Source organism: Myotis yumanensis, unplaced genomic scaffold (assembly GCF_028538775.1).
Source record: "Myotis yumanensis isolate MYYU_CA2020_CCGP unplaced genomic scaffold, mMyoYum1.0.hap1 SCAF_8, whole genome shotgun sequence".
NCBI lineage: Eukaryota > Metazoa > Chordata > Mammalia > Chiroptera > Vespertilionidae > Myotis > Myotis yumanensis.
Window position 1 is genome coordinate 64,345,341 of NW_027223759.1, and position 17,498 is coordinate 64,362,838.

Here is a 17,498-nt window from a genome sequence, read left to right on the forward strand (position 1 = left end):
CTCTAGAGGCAACAAGAAACTCTGAGCAATATTTCCAGCGTGGAACCTACACAACCTCCAACAAAATCACCAAAATGCTGATTTCTGGGACCCAATCCAGAACCACTCAATCAAATTCTCTAAAAGTGTGTTGTTTGTCTGGGATGCTACATTTTTAATAAGCATTTCTATATATTAAATGATGTGTAGACATTAGACATGAAAACAAGAATGTTGTAAGCATGAAACACTGTAACTAACACAAAATAAATATTTAATAATAGTCTGTTCTCTGGAAATGAAGAAAATAAGGGATTATATTTTACGCCCAGGGAAAGTACCATTGTAGCAGGGTGGCTTTTTGTTCTGGGTTGGTTTTTTTGTCTATTGAGAGCAGAGAGGTTAATTGATGGAAAAAGAGTATTAATGGTAGATTACAGATAATCCCTAACCAGGGTTTCTACTTTAAACAATTAAGAGTCACAGAAATAATGAAAAAATTATTTCTAATATTAATATTAGGAATTAGTCCTAATATTAAATGTTTTAAACCTCTAAATTTGAAAATTAAAATTTGAAATTTATTTCAAATTGTATACTCACCTGGTTTGAATGTCTATAATCCTGCTTAGCCTCTATGTGACTAATAAAAGCAAAAAAATTTAAATGAGACATGGGAGATAAAAATAAATTCATTTTGTTCATAGGAAATCTGGTATCAAACACTTAACTTGATCTGTAATCCACCAAAACTCACCTAATACATAAATCACTATAGATTTGTAGCTAAGAGTCACTGCCTATATACGTATGTATTTCAAATTATAACATATGCTTGTATAATATGTATTATATACATTACAATCTATAGGTTCCTAAAATTTGTTTTTTCGCTTAAACCTAATTTTACAAACTTAAAGGTATTTTACTTGAGTCTCACAACAGTCTTACAGTGTAAATAAGAATAGATATCATTATTTTTATCCAACTCCTACTCTAGACTTATAATACAATGTGTAGATTCATACTTGAACCAAAACAGATCTTGGAATCATCCTTTCTGGTGGTTAGATGTGGTGTGAATCAGCTACACTTGAGTACTAAATAAAACCTCCTTGGCTCTGCCTTCAGAGATTATTTCAATGGGTCTAACATGGGCTCAAGAATTTTTATCCAGTACTCAAGGTGATTCTAATGCTGGGAGGTCCTCGAACCACAGCTTGAGAATCACTACTTAATTCAGTCTCAATGGAGTCCCAGAGAGATAAACAATTATTAGATGACTACGTGGTGTAGCTGGGACTCAATCCCAGACTTGTATTCTCATTTTCACTACCCACACCATTTACAAAACAAAACTTAGAAAATCTTTCTTCACTTAATTTTAATTATGACTAAAAAAATTTTCATCAATTATCAAGAGGCTTCACCAAGCTGAACTCTGAAAACTGCTTTTAGGGGTAATAGCTTAGTAGATATGGTGTGAGCATGTACTACAAAAAAACACTACTGTAACTTTTTCCTTCCTCTGGACATTCCAAACTAAGAATAACAGGAAGATGTGTCATACTGGTCAAGGTCACTACATACATAATCTCATTTAATCTATATCGTTCTATGAAGTAGATACTATTTCTACCTATTCTGTGAAGAAACTGAGGCTGGGGTGGCTATAATTTGCCAAGGAATATAAAGTTAAGTGGCCAGGCTAGGACTGGACCAAAGTTAAAAGCATGAGCTCTTAACTTCCCTCATATACTGTATCCAGTGCCCCATTGACTAAGACTTATTCACTGCCTAAGCAATAAATTTTGATATAATATTCTGCATCTTTCATTTGCTCTTAAGTCACTAAGAACTCTATCCGGTTCTTATTTTATAAAAATCAATCATTTACCTCAGACCCTTCCTCTCTACTATATTAGCGTAAATCACCCTCTACGGCCTCCCTGCTACCCATATTATTTCTCTGCAATCCATTTTATCTGTCGATCTCAATGGTTTCTCTTGGGTGTCATTATGAGTAACTACTGTTCTCTTCCAAACTGTAATGACATAGCATAGGCTAAAAGCCCTTGATTAGGAAACATGTTTTCCTTAAAATGATAATCAATCACCTTGTTCCTCTTATAGAATATTGGTCATTGTCAATTTCTGCCATTCCTATTTTCATCTTTTGAATCTCTGCTGTTCTCATCTTCCAGATGGTTTCCCATCATCTACCAAAGCTCTGTTTCACACCAGTTTCCCAATCTGGCTCTCTCCTGAAATTTCAGTTTCATATAAAATTCCCTGTGCTAGGTCCATCTTAGTGATTCACATGTGATCCCCTATGCCTTCTCCAATTTCCTGGCATCACCAAACACTCTAGACCTAAGCTGTCCTATATAATAGCCACTTACCGTATGTGGTTACTGAACACTAGAAATGTGGCTAATCTAAATTGAGTTGTGCCATAAGTGTAAAATATACACCAAATTTTTCAGACTTATTACAAAAAAAGGAAAACACTCAATAATTTTCATATTGATTTCATGTTGAAATATTTTTAATGTCCTGAGTTAAATAAACTATCCTATCCTATATAATAAAAGGCTAATATGCAAATAGACTGAACGGTGGAACAACCAAACAAGTGGTCGCTATGATGTGCGCTGACCACCAGGGGGCGTGTGCGGAACATGGTGGGCATTGACCATGGCGGGATGGTGGAGATGAGTGGGGGCACCAGACCAAGGTGGGGCACCAGTTGCTGTCATCAGGGCGAGCCGCTGGTTGTTACTGAAAATTCTTTGTTCCTGCATGCCACAGTCCCACGCAACACTCTCACCTGCTGCCAGCCCTGGCCCTGCTCGCACCCACTGCCAGCACCGGCCCCACTCACACCCGCAGCCAGTGCCTGGTGCTGGTCCCGATCACTTGGCACCATCAGCGGATGTGAGTGGCAGCTGCCAGCCCTGATGGCCCCTTAGGGCTTCTCCACCTCCCCCTGCACCTGAGGGGCGATCAGGGGAGCAGCTGCTGCTCACACCTTCTGATGTTGCCGGCTCCGCTTGCACCTGCTGCTGGTGCCAACCCCAATAGCTCCATGCTGTCAGCAGGTGCGAGTGGGGCCAACCCCATCAGCGCATGGGAGCGATGGCGGTGGGAGCAGGGCTGCCGGCTGACAGGGGACTGGGGGCAGCGGTGGGAGGAGCCTGACGGGGGCACGGAGCATGGGCCGAGACCCACCCCTGTGCCTACTGCAGCCTCTTGGCCCAGTTCCTTTCAAGGTGCATGAATTCATGCACTGGGCTCTCAGTATTATTAAAAAATTCATGTTTTTCTTTACTTTTTTAAATGTGGCTACCAGAAAATCTAAAAAGTACATTTTGTGGCTTACACTGCAGTTCTTTTGCAGCACTGCTTTAGACAGTGCACCATTCTGAGCTAAAATGGCCTAATGTTCTATTTATATATAACACATTTACCTATCTATATATATAAAGAGTCAGGGGCCGTCACATCCAAAACAACCGAATGGACGACCGAACAGGCTGAGTGGGGTGGCAAGGCCGGCAGGGGGGTTAGTGAGGGACAACCAAACGACTGAGCAGCAGGCTGCATGGGGCGACCAGGCCGGCAGGGGCGTTAGTGAGGGTCGACAATATGACTGAGCAGCAGGCTGCGTGGGATGACCAGGCCAGCAGGGGGGTTAGTGAGAGTCAACAAAATGACTAAGCAGCAGGATGCATGGGGCGACCAGGCTAGCAGGGTGGGCGGGGGGAGGCAGTGAGGGGCGACCAAACGACCAAGCAGCAGGCTGCATGGGATGACCAGGCCAGCAGGGGGGTCAGTGAGGGGTGACCAGGCTAGCAGAGGGGAGCTGTTGGGGGCGACCAGGTTGGAAGGGGGGGCATTTGGGGGTGATCAGGTCAGCAGGCAGAGGTGGTTAGGGGCGAATAGGCAGGCAGGCAGGTAAGCAGTTAGGAGCCAGCGGACCTGGATTGAGAGACCGATCCCAGATTGGAGATGGTGCAGTTTGGGCTGGGGCTGAAGGGGGCCCCCCACCGCCCCCCATGCACAAATTTCGTGTACTGGGCCTCTAGTCTATATATATAAGAGCCTAAGTGACCATTACAACCAGTCAACTGAACAACTGGTCACTATGACGCACTGACCACCAGGGGGCAGACGCTCAATGCAGGAGCTGCCCCTGGTGGTCAGTGCACTCCCACAGCCAACCTCACACAGCCCCGCCAGCTGGCCAACCCCAACTGGGATTGGGCAAGATGGCCCTGATTGGCCCCGATCACCGGCCAGGCAGAGGGACCCCACCCGTGCACAAATTCATGCACCGGGCCTCTAGTGTCATATAAGAGCTTCTTAGAACATACCCACTCTATTTTCAACCATTGCTTAAAAGTTGTATCTTCCCATAAAAATATCTAAAACAATTATTTAATCATCCTATATAATAAAAGGGTAATATGCAAATCGACTGAACAGTAGAACGACCAGTTGCTTTGACATGCACTGACTACCTGAGGACAGACACTCAACGCAGGAGCTGCCCCCTGGTGGTCAGTGCACTCCCACAGGGGGAGCGCCGCTCAGCCAGAAGCCAGGCTCACAGCTGGCGAGCACAGCAGTGGTGGGCCTAAGCCATCAGTCGGACATCCCCAAGTTGGACATCCCCTGAGAGCTCCCGGACTGTGAGAGGGGGCAGGCCAGGCTGAGGGACATCCCCCGCCCCAGCCCCCCGCAACCCTGGGCACGAATCTCATGCACCAGGCCCCTAGTAAATAATATATGAATGCATTTCAAAGAATACTATTTGGAATGAAGCTACCATAAATGTCTCCAAAGTGAGAACTACAAGTTAGGTGTCTAGTAAATGTGATATTCAAAGGCACATAACCACCCTGACTTTTATAAAACTAGTCCTCTCCTATACTTGGAAATTATTCTCTGAAATTTTTATTGTTCTCTTCTGTGTACTTAAAAAGTGCCCCCAAGAAGGTAAGACAATGGCTATCTCTAACAATGGAAAAGGAAAATCCTAGAAACTATAGAAAGACAAGTATAACTTCTATTGCTAAAGTATCTATATTCAAAACCACATGTATATGTAATTCTGGGACTTAGAACATACATTACTAAGAAAGAAATCATCATAACTTTCAGAAAGGACGTATTTAACAGCATCTGCCACAAATCCTGTTCAACCAGATGACTTAGAAACAGTGGTAGGTGAGTCTAACTTCGACCATGGTCATCTAGTAGCATCTGTGTCAAAGGAAGAAATCACAACAATACTTCTTGAATTGTCTGAGCCAAGAGTTACAGTAATGACGACTTTCCTGAATTTGCAGAAGTAGCAATGATAAATCAAAACATCAGATGAAAAATCCTGGCAGTCTGTTGATGTCAGACTGGAAAAGAAGCAAAAGACAGGGGTTTCTGTTGAGAAATACTCTGAAAATATAAAGTACAACAATATGTAAGCTATCAATGCTTTAGGTCAACTACTTAACATACTGAATTATCCATGGAATCCATTTCTCCATTAAAACATAGTAAGAAGCTTTTTACCTCAAGGTACATTTTACTTTTAAATGGGCTTTACATAATACATTCAATGTTGAAAAAAATAATGTATGACTCCTTTTTGACAGATGCAAAACTGGTAAGTGGGACACATTTAAGAAGTTAGCTATCAGTCATTAAATTTTACTGTCGGAGAATAAATACATACATACCAAACCATGGGCTCATATTTTCAATGCTAATTCAGAGACGGAAATGGAAAGTGCATGAGCAGGTCTGCAACTATGTGAGGTTCTGAGAAAACATGCATTGAAAAAAAAGAAGAAAAGAAAACATGCATTGGAGAGCAAGCAATTTTCACCAATAAGAGTCCCTAATACAGTAGGCATTTGACAAATTGTTTTTCTCCTACTCGTGTCAAAGACCAACTAACAAAATCAAGTCACAAGGGATGTAAATGAAAAAGTAACAAGAGAATGAGCAGAAAAGAGAAAAGATGTCAACTTGAAGAAGAGAAAGAAGGCAATGTGAGCAGCAATTTGAAATGATACCAAAAAGCATGAGGTAAGTTTGTCTTGAAAATGAAATCTTAACAGATGGTTAAGTAGGGGACTTAGTCCTCAGAATATTTATAAAATGAGTTTTTCAATACATATCTGCTCAATTCCACTGACACTGAAAAGACAGCACAAGGCTTAAAAGCAGCTGTTCCATGATTTTGCTTGCTAGGACTTACCTGAAGCAGTTAGCATGGCTTTTCACTACTTTTTTCCTTTCAAAAAGTATTGATATGCCAGCTGCAAAAATTTATCTATAATTAAATACACATACATAAATATATCAACACCTAAGCTTGACGTTCTGCAAATTTTCCTAATAAAATATTTTAACTAAAACCCCGATTTAAAATTAAAATTTTTTTTAAAAAATATATTTTATTGATTTTTTACAGAGAGGAAGGGAGAGGGATAGAGAATTAGAAACATCGATGAGAGAGAAACATCGATCAGCTGCCTCTTGCACACCCCCTACTGGGGATGTGCCCGCAACCAAGGTACATGCCCTTGGCCGGAATCGAACCTGGGATCTTTCAGTCTGCAGGCCAACGCTCTATCCACTGAGCCAAACCGGTCAGGGCTAAATTATTTCTTGATGTCCCATCAGGGCCTTAGAATTTAGGTTTCAAAAAAAGTGATGAGCAGAAAGTAAGAATAGGATAGAGTTTATTAAACAATTTAATTAGCAATAATGTATTCACTCATTGGCATTTACTCAACATTGACCAAAAGGAAAGAAAAACTGTCTTAACAAAATATTTAATATCATAAAAATCCACACAAGTATATGAACTAGAACTTCCAATATAGCAGAAGAAACACCTTTCCACATATGAGCTCTAGGACACAGGAGTACCAACCATATCTAAGTGCTCAGAGTATGCAAAATGTATGGGAATATACCCCCAAAAAAATAGAATAGTCTTTTTCTATCCATGGAGAATCTGCAATCCATTCTGAATAGTGAACATGTCAAAAATTTGAAATTTTTAAAAATAATCTGTATGCTTATTTGTAAGCCAAGTAAATGAGGAATGTGATGACTCAAGGAATAGAAGTTTATGAAAAAGATTCCATAGTGGTTTATGAAAAAGATTCTAGCTATATTTGTAAAGATATCTGATTATCTAAAGAGGAGTGCATTCAAGGAAAATAATGGCACATATGCCCAAAACAGTCTATAGCAAAAAGTAACGCAAAAGGAAGTTTATTAAAAGGGAGAAGGAAGAAGTGGGCCTTCACTAACACAGCCAGGAGAAAAATGAGAAAAGTCAAGTGAGAAAAAACAGTTCTTGCAACTGAAAGGTTTATGATAATTACCCAGTGATCGGCTCTTCCACAAAATACCGACTTCTGCGCATGGGCCACGAAGTTTCAATCGCACTGTACGTGTGCACCGCACGTGGTATTTTGTGGAAAAGCCACACTCAAGGGGCCAAAGAGCCACATGTGGCTCGCGAGCCGCAGTTTGCCGACCACTGACCTATAATATTCAGAATCAATAGATAGTGACTTTACAGTTTAGAAGGCCTGAAGGTGTTAAAGGTGAAACTCGGTCCCAGGCAGTCCACAGGATGCTAGATAGGTGGATACAAAGTCTGACACCTGCTCTCGAATTGCAAATGTTCAAACAAGAAAAATGAGGAGTTGCTTGTTAGATTCAGCATTCTGGCAAGGTATATTTTACTCAGACTAATTTTTTTTAAAGGCACAGATAGATAGAGTTATTTGAGATTAAAAGTACATTTTGATTAAAGAAATACCAGAGATGACTAAGTAGAATATTAGAAGGAAGAAATAAGGCAACACTTAATTTGATGCTATGCTACATGAGAGTACAACAGTAACCAATGTCTGAATATTGAAGGCATGTCTGAATATTGAAGGTTTTCTTACACTTCAGACATTTTCACTCCAATATTATTTTTCTTTGAAAAAAACACACTCACACCCTCCACACATACCCTCTTCTCACACTCACATACATCCTCACATCCCTATGCCCCTTCTCCACACATCCCTACACACGCACATACCCTCTTCTCAAACATCCCACAATACCCTCACACCCTTACACATACATTCCTCTTACACACCTCCACACACCTTCACAACTCTCATACACCCTCACATCCTCTACTCTCACACATTCCTACAACCTTCACACCCCACACAGCTCTCTCAACCTCCTTATCTATCCTCTCCTACACTCCTATGCACATTCATACCCTAGTCAGTGCAAATAAACCATTCTCATGCCTACCCTCACTCTTCCTCCCCCATCTCTCAATGCACCACACACTACCACTTTCTCACCTATCTAAATCTCAATTTATTTTTTAAGGTTCATTGAAGTCCTATTTTCTTTATAAAGCTTTCCAGACCACCTTGTCTCTGATTTTTTTTCTCCTAGATTTCTTACTCAGCTGGTGGTTTAACTGGTTTCTCGTGCAACAGCACTTAAATACAAATTATATTGTAACATTTACTGTAGATTTATATAGAATTCTCTCTTCAATTAGGTATAAGCATAGACCACAGCTTTGTTTTCTCTACAGGAACACAGTAAAGGGGCATATCCCTCTTGAATGCTTGTTACCTTATACTGTATTCCCCTTTCTCACCTAACTTGTCTAATAGTGCCCCAAATAAGTCCCTGGATTTCCTTCCATAATTTCACATTTAAACACACAACTGAGAGGGTCTTGCACTTATAAATTGGCTTAAGGAAATATGCAAAAGGCAAGAACGAATAATCAATCTCTCTTATGAATGATGCAAAATCAATTTTAATATTTTTATAAATAATTTGTAAAAGCAAGTATACAGCAAAACCTCCAGACTTACAGATTTCATAAAGCAATTCTAGGAAGTAAGTTACCAAGCCAAAAGGGAGGAACTTTATAACGTTCTCTTCAGGGTATAAAATTGTAATATTAGAATACTTTTTAATATCAAAGGAAGAATAATAAAAACTACCTTATTAAATGATTATTTATGAAGAAAAAAATCTAGAAATCATCAAGGATATTAAAAGACAATGACAGAAAGTACTGATATATCCACAAAGGACAACATTTTATAATCCTTAGGAAATGGACTAAAAAACAAAAAACAGAAATTACTAAAACTCTGCAAAAAAACAGACAGGTTATCCACATCTGATATTTCAAAGAAGATACAGATCCCTCCCTAAGAATTCAGAGTTGGTATTACCTCCCAGTTTAACATTCCACAAAGGTTGTTACAGGAAAAAAAGGAAAAATAACATTTTAAAGCATAGCATCTCAAGGCTTCATTCACTGGTACCCAACTTATTGTTTTAACCCTACCTCCCATTACATTTTCACTGCTTCTATCCTGTCTAAAAGGTATAGTCAGCATATCTATAAATATTATCATATTTACTGCTTCAATGCTCTATGCACAGAATCTTCTTCCCCTCAAAGGTTACTTGGTGAAATTCTACCATTCTTCCCAAATCCAGTCAAATGTCACCACCACCACAAATATTTTTTTATATAAAATCAATGAGCATGAGCTGAGGAATAATAATTCCACCAACACTGAGGCAGGCACAAAAATTCAGAGATGAATTAGTCAAACCCCTTACAGATTTAATGTGAAGAGAAAAAACTAGAGAAAATGTCAATAATGTAGGAAGTACAAGTATATTAAGTAAATGAGTAAGGTGCTAAGGCAACACAGAAAGGAGCATCTAACAAAGTGCTAGAGAAGAGCGGTCCCCAAGAAACTGCAGGATGTATTAAATCAGTGGAATGTAGAGGCAAAATACAAGTATGTGGTACAGGGGAGAGATTAGATCATTTTTAGTGTTATAGGATCAAAGTGGAAGGCAGTGAATAGCAGGAAATGAAGTTAGAAAGGAACAGTGCCAGAGTACTGTACAGAAATTAAGAAGCTTGACCTGCCTGGCTGGTGTGGCTCAGTGGTTGAGCAATTCCCAGTCAGGGCACATGCCTGGGATGCAGGTTCCATCCCCAGTATGGGGCATGCAGGAGGCAGCCAAACAATGATTCTCTCTCATCATTTATTTTTCTCATTCTCTCTTCCTCTCCCTTCCTCTCTGAAATCAATAAAAATACATTTAAAAGAAAGAAGCTTGACCTTCATCCTGTGAGGTGATGAAAAGTCAGTATGGGGGTTTTAAGCAGCTGAGTGTCAGAGTCAAATCTGTACATTCATAATGTATCTCTTAGTTTCTATAATATCCATGGTTTCTAGCAAAGACTGTAGAAGACAGGTTTTCACATTTCCAGGTGCTTTTTTGTTTGCTTTGTTTTATTTGGGAGTAGGAGAAGGAAAGGTCCAATTAAGAGTCCAACCCTAGCCAGTTTGGATCAGTGGATAGAGCATAAGCCTGCAGACTCAAGGGTCCCAGGTTCAATTCCAGGCAAGAGCACATGCCCGGGTTGTGGGCTCGATCTCCAGCGTGGGGCGTGCAGGAGGCAGCTGATCAATGATTCTCTCATCATTGATGTTCCTATCTCTCTCTCTCACTTTCCCTTCCTCTCTGGATTCAATAAAAATATATTAAAAATAAAATAAAAATAAAAAGAGTCTAGGCAAGGAATGGTGAGGGAAGAACTAATACACTAGTGATGGGAATGGGCAAGCAAGAGATTCAAGAAATAGAAGGTAAAATTTACAGGATTTAGTAATTTCTTAGATTTAGCACAATATTAAGAAGTAAGTGTTAAAGATGGTACCAAGTTTCTGGCTCCAAAAGGTTTAAATTTTAATCTTTCCCTTTCTATAAGCTCTTTCCTGAACCAACTCTTCAAGCACATAAACATCTCAACTTTAGTTTTCTTCCCATGTCTCTACATCTCTTCTCAGCTAACATTTCTTGAAAAGTAACAGACTACAGCTGAACCTACTTCCTCATCTGCATTTCACTCCTCATCTTCTACCACATGGTTTTTGTCTCCACCATTCCACTGAATGTCTCTTGCTAAAGTTACAAAAAATCTCCAAACTGACAAATCTAGTTGTGACATTTCAGGCTCTATTTTATTTGATCTCTCTGGCACTGCTGAAGAGTCTCTCTATACATTTAATACAATGACACTATACTTGTTTCTGGCGACATCTTGTTTTCCTCTACAAGCTCTTCCTCCTCCTCTCTCCCTACCATGAAAATGTTAGTGTTCCCCAGAGTCTGACCTTTGGTTCTCTCTTTCTTTCTTTCTTTCTTTCTTTCTCTATTTAATTGATTTGAGGAAGAGCGGGGGGGGGGGGGGGGGGGGGATACAAACAAACAAACATCAATCCACTATTTCACTTATTTATGCATTCATTGGTTACTTCTTGTGTGTGCCCTAACCAGAGATGGAACCCACAACCTTGGCGCATCCGGACTATGCTATAATCATCCAAGCCACCCAGCCAGGGCTGGTTCTCTTTTTATTCTTCCTCTTGCCTAGTTGATTTCATAGCTATTCCTCAATTGGCTGAAACTCAAATCTCTCTCCCGCTCAGATCTATATCATCAACTACTTATTTGATGTCCCTATCAGGAAGAGCCACTACTTTGACCTTTCAACTTATTGAAAACTTATGCCATCTTTTTATGCTAAAGCTCAAATCTGGTGGAGAACACTTCCACAGTCTTTAAACATGTAGTTAACACTCCTGAACAAATCAAGTCCTCCATGATCTGACATCCTGCACATCTCTGCAAACTCATCCCCCCAACACTGCTCCATGCCTCATAGTATGCCTTATGATCTAGGTCTCATGAGCTAATTTCAGTTCCTCAAACATGTAATAATTATTCATGTTTCCATATTAATTGTTACCTCTGCATTTGTCTGGCCATTCTTAGCTCCTATAGTCCCTGTCTACTCGAAGTACAGAGACTAATAGCAGTGGCATCACTGGGAGCTTATAAGAAATAAAGAACCTCAGGGCCACTCCAGGATACCAAATCAAAACCTGCATTTTAACATTATCTCCAAGTGATGCATATACACATTTAAGCTTGAGAAGCATTGCTTTAATTTATCATAACCACTACTACAATATAACAGGTATCATAGAAAAGGGCAAATGTAGCAGAAATAACTTTCAGAGCCTTAGTCTAAAATTATTCCTTTATATTCACTGCTTTTGACAGAGATTTTTGATATTAACTCCCCAGGTCTTACAGTCACCTCTCCCTCTGGCTTTGATGCTTGATACCATTTTGCCAACTATGACATTGGGTCCACAGGAACATGCTTACTCTCTGCCCTGAGGCTGTATGTCCTCAGGCCTTGGAAATTCCATAATGGGCTGTTTCAAGAGGGAGCACACCCACCAGGCTTGACAGGCAACATAAACTACTCCTCCCACTTTATTCACCTGGTGAACTCCTAATCATCCTTCACAATCACCTCAAGCATCAGAGGGGAAACACATTACCTGACTCTTTCCAAACTGAATTAGGCCATCTTTTTCAGTAGTCCCAAGGTACTCATACAATGTGCTGCATAATTGCTAGTTTACTAACCATTCTCCTCCAAATAAGCAGTCTAGGTTAAATAGTGTGTCATACTCCCAGTTCTGACATATACTTAATATTTACTGGAGCTCAAGAGGGAGATCAAAGCCAGATATATATTTCTGGACACGTACATTCAGTTAAAAACTAACAATGAGCCCAGCCAGCATGGCTCAGTGGTTGAGCGTCAACCTATGAACCAGGAGGTCAGGGTTCGATTCCCAGGCAGATCACATGCCAGAGTTGCAAGTCCATCCCCAGTGTGGGGTGTGCAGGAGGCAGCCAGTCATTGATTCTCTCTCATCATTGATGTTTCTATCTCTCTCCCCCTCTCCTTTCCCCTCTGAAATCAATAAAAATATATTGGGGGGGTGGGGGGGGTAATGAAGAGATGTGGGATTACTTCAGCAGGAAAGGAGAAGTAGACTAAGAATTCCCTAACAACTTAACTCAGAAACAAAAAACTAAAAGGATGGGCAGAATGAATACTGAGGTGGTGAGGGGCAGTAGACAGAAAAACTGAGAGTAAAGGCACAAAAGAATTTCACAAGAGAACAGAGAGACACGAGTATCAAAGTTACAGGAAAGTCCAGTGATAACCAAAAATAGATAACAATCTTAAATTAGACAATTAGAAAATCATTAAGTTTGAGGGAATTATTTCATTTACTTTGGGATACCAATGGCTGAAGAAAAAACAAAAGGTACAAATGTGAAGCCAATGTAAGATAGAAACCTTTCAAGAAAGTGGATAGCGAGAGTAAGAAGAGAGACTTTCACATTAATTTATTAAAAAACTAAACTGAACACTAGGAATGCAGTGATAAACATGAGGGCCATAATCCCCTCCTCATGGTACTGATACTTTTTTTTTTTTAGCAGCGATAAATTCAGGAAGAAACAAGCCAAGAAGGACTCAAAGGATGAGATCAAGAAGAATATGAAAAGCATTCCTCACCTAGTGAAGTTCTAAAAAATAACCAAAAACTTCAAAGAGAGAGAGAGAGAGAGAGAAAGAGAAATATGTCCCTTAATGCCTGGCACTAATTAATTTTAGTAATTTAATGTATCAAATATTTTTCAATCAAAAGACTTCATATTCCTTTTGCAAAACTGAGAAGCCCAAAGAAGGTACCCCTAAAATGTTGATTGATTTCAATTATAGCTAAATGAACTAAAGATACAACAATATTAGTTTTCTATAAATTCAGTCACTTAAATTCAAACCAAATCCCTATGGATTTATTACATTCTACTACTCATTTGCTACATTTCATTCATTCTTTTCCTAGCCAGTGATGGCAAACCTATGACACGCGTGTCAGAGGTGACACGCGAACTCATTTTTTTGGTTGATTTTTCTTTGTTAAATGGCATTTAAATATCTACACTAATAAAGAGAAACATGGTAATTGGCATACGACCGCTACCCTTCCCATTGGCTAATCAGTGTATCCTTATGCAAATTAACTGTCAGCCAAGATGGCGGCCGGCAGCCATGCACTGAAGTGAGCAGGGAGACTTGCTTCCTCCAGGAACTGCAGACTCCAACTTCCCCGCCTCACTTGCCAGCCTCTCAACTGCAACTCTAAGCAACTATTACTATGTTGCAAATAAGAAGCTAAACAAAACCGGCTTTCAGTCAGCCCCGGACCGTAACATTGTATCCATGTTTTCAGCAGAGAGGCCTCAGAGCTAAAGCTGGCCCAGAATTAAAAAAAAGAAAAGAAAACAAGGAGCAGTTGGGAGCTTTTAGTCAAGTGCCAGTGGGAAAACAGCCCTCAGCCCCTCAGCCAGCCTGGCCAGGCACCCCAGTGGGGACCCCCACCCTGATCCAGGACACCCTTCAGGGCAAACCAGCAGGCCCTTACCCATGCACCAGGCCTCTATCCTATATAGTAAAAGGGTAATATGCCTCCCGGCACCGGGATCAGCGAAGCAGCGAGGCTCCCGGCACTGGGATCAGCGTGACAGGGGGCAGCGCCCAAACCCCCTGATCAGCCCTGCTCTGAGCCTGATAGGGGGGGAGCTCCCCAATCCCCCGATTGCCCTGCGGCTGTGTGTGTGACAGGGTGCAGCACACCAACCCCCTGATCTGCCTTGCTCTGTGTGTGACAGGGGGCAGCGCCCCAACCCCCCTGATGGACCCTGCTCTGTTAGAGACAGGGGGCAGCTCCCCAACCCCCTGATTGGCCCTGCTCTGTGAGTGACAGGGGGTGGCGCCGCAACCTCCCCATTGACCCTGCCTTGAGTGTAACAGGGGGCGGTGCCCCAACCCCCCAATCAGTCTATCCTGAGCGTGACTGAGGGTGGCATTGCAATCTCCCGATCCGCCCTGCTCTGTGCATGACGGGGCAGCGCCCCAACTCCCCAATCGGCCCTGCTCTGAGCCGGACCAGGGGCTGCACCTAGGGACTGGGCCTGCCCTCTGCCACCCGGGAGCAGGCCTAAGCCAGCAGGTCGTTATCTCCCGAGGGGTCCCAGACTGTGAGAGGGCACAGGCCGGGCTGGGGGACCCCCTCCCCACCGAGTGCACAAATTTTTGTGCACCGGGCCTCTAGTATAAAATAAATAACAAAAATATAAGTCTTTGTTTTACTATGGTTGCAAATATTAAAAAATTTCTATATGTGACACAGCACCAGAGTTAAGTTAGGGTTTTTCAAAATGCTGACACGCCAAGCTCAAAAGGTTTGCCATCACTGTGTCTAACACACAGAAATAAGGAATTTCCTTTTCTTCCTATTCTTTTCAGCATCTTTCAGTTTCCTGCAAGCTAATCCAAAACTTAAGTAATAATAAAAAAAACAACAACAAAAAACACCCTAAAGTCCTTGGATTTGGAAAAGCAAAGGATGTATTACACGTTTTTATTAATCTGTTTTAATCTGAACATGGGCAAGGGAACCATAAATCCAAATGCCAGAACCATTCATATTTATCCAGCATATTCTTCTTCATTCACCCAACAGACAAAAAGTGAACAATAATGACCACAATCATTAAATTATTTTCCAACTATGAGTCAAAAGAGCCTATATTTGTTTCCTGCTACGTGAGCAAATTTCAATTAATTCAACCTCTCAGAATCAAAGTACAAACATTTTTAAAAGAGCCACATACTTTGATCATTCAATTCACTAATTACTCAAGTGCTGATCAGAGCAAACGAATTTTGACCTAGTTCTGATTATGGATCATTGCATAACCAAAGGAACAACTTTTGTTTAGAACAAACAACTACTTTTAAATAAGGGGTGGAAAAAGTTTGTTATATCAGCTACAGGAACCATGTTAGATCATTAGCAACACAATTTGTTAACTCAGCATTTTTTACTACATCATAAGTTTTAAGGGATATCAGCAACAGCAGCTGATATCAGAATGGGACAAGGGGAGGCAACTTTGGCAGAACAGGTTCAAAGAAAGTCACACTGCCCTGGAATTAGTAACATCTATTTAAACATACATGTCAAGATACTTGATTCAACAGAAAGAATAAAGTTAAGACCTGCAGACCTTGGTTATAGCGCTGACTCTGCTACTTATTTAGTTATATAACCTTAGGCAAGTTACTGAGTCTCAGTTTCCTCAGCTATAAAATGGGGACAAGAGAGAGAAACCAAGATGGCGACATAGGTAAACACCTGAAATTGCTGCCTCCCACAACCACTTCAAAACTACAACTAAAAGACAAACGGACATCATCCAGAACCACAGGAAGGCTGGCTGAGTGGAAATTCTACAACTAGAAGGAAAGAGAAAAGCACACTGAGACTCAGAGGAGGTGTGGAAGTAAAGTGCAGAGGTTCGGAGGCGCACAGAAAGGGCTGGCAACTGAGGACGCGGTTCTCTTTTTCAATCGGGAGGGAGACACAAGCTCCCGACTGCTCTGAACTCCAGTTCCGGGCAAGTCTCTGGGACCCAGACTCATTCGGCGAGAAACTGGACTGTCTGGCAGCGGGCAGAACTTGAGGGCGGCTTTCTCTCAGAGGTGCTTGCAGCGAGCGATTACAGGGACACTGAGACCCAAGGCTTCTTAGGGCAGGGTTGAGGATCAACTATAGCTGCTTGCTCCACCCTGTTGATTCCCCAAGACCCCGCCCCAACCAAGCTGTGTGCAGAGGCTTTTGCATATGAATGGCCTGGCCCTTTGCAATCTAAAATTACCTAAAAACGGCAGCTGGGTCAGAGAGACCCAGAACATCCAAAAGAAGGCCCAAGGCCCCACAGCAGCTTGCATTACTTCACAGCTGGGCCTCATCTGGGCACCTCCAAAACCCAAACAAAGAAGAGGAATCTGGAGATCTCTCCATAGCTCCTGCTGGGTAGCCTCAGGCAGAGGCTAAATTAGCACCTCCTTAGACATCCAAGAGCCAGTGTACCCGGTGGTCAGAGTGGGACCATCCAGATTACAACTCCTCAGATCCGTAAGTGACACACTCAGGGGGCAGACTCAGTGAGCACCAAAGCCCCACTGAAGCAAGTCTTGCCCCATAAGGGTGTCGCCAGCACAGAAGTTCTCCCCCCGTAGACACAGCTGATTCTCACAGCCAATTGGCCTGGAGGTCAATTCCTCCCAGTGACACCAACAACAATCAAGGCTTAACTACAAGACTGTGCACAAAGCCCACAAAGGAGTGCACCAAGAGTGTCCACCTCAGGTAATTGGGGAGGCTGAGCCACTGGGCCCTGTAGGACACCTAGCACACAAAGCCACTCTACCAACACAGGGAAGCTTAAAAATTGCGGAGACAAAGAAACAGGTCACAAATGACAGAAATGGAGGAAAGCAAACTACTGGATATAGAGTTCAAAATTACGGTTATAAGGTTTTTCAAGAATTTTCTAGAAACCGCCGATAAATTTAGTGAGACCCTTGAGGATATGAAAAAGGACCAACTAGAAATTAAGCATACACTGACTAA

The 17,498-nt window shown here is 41.5% G+C and overlaps 1 protein-coding gene across 2 annotated transcripts in view; it reads right to left on the minus strand.

The window, feature by feature from the left end:
* Positions 1 to 17,498, minus strand: part of ACVR2A (activin A receptor type 2A) — an 89,532-nt gene that overhangs the window by 50,501 nt on the left and 21,533 nt on the right. The window lies entirely within an intron of this gene.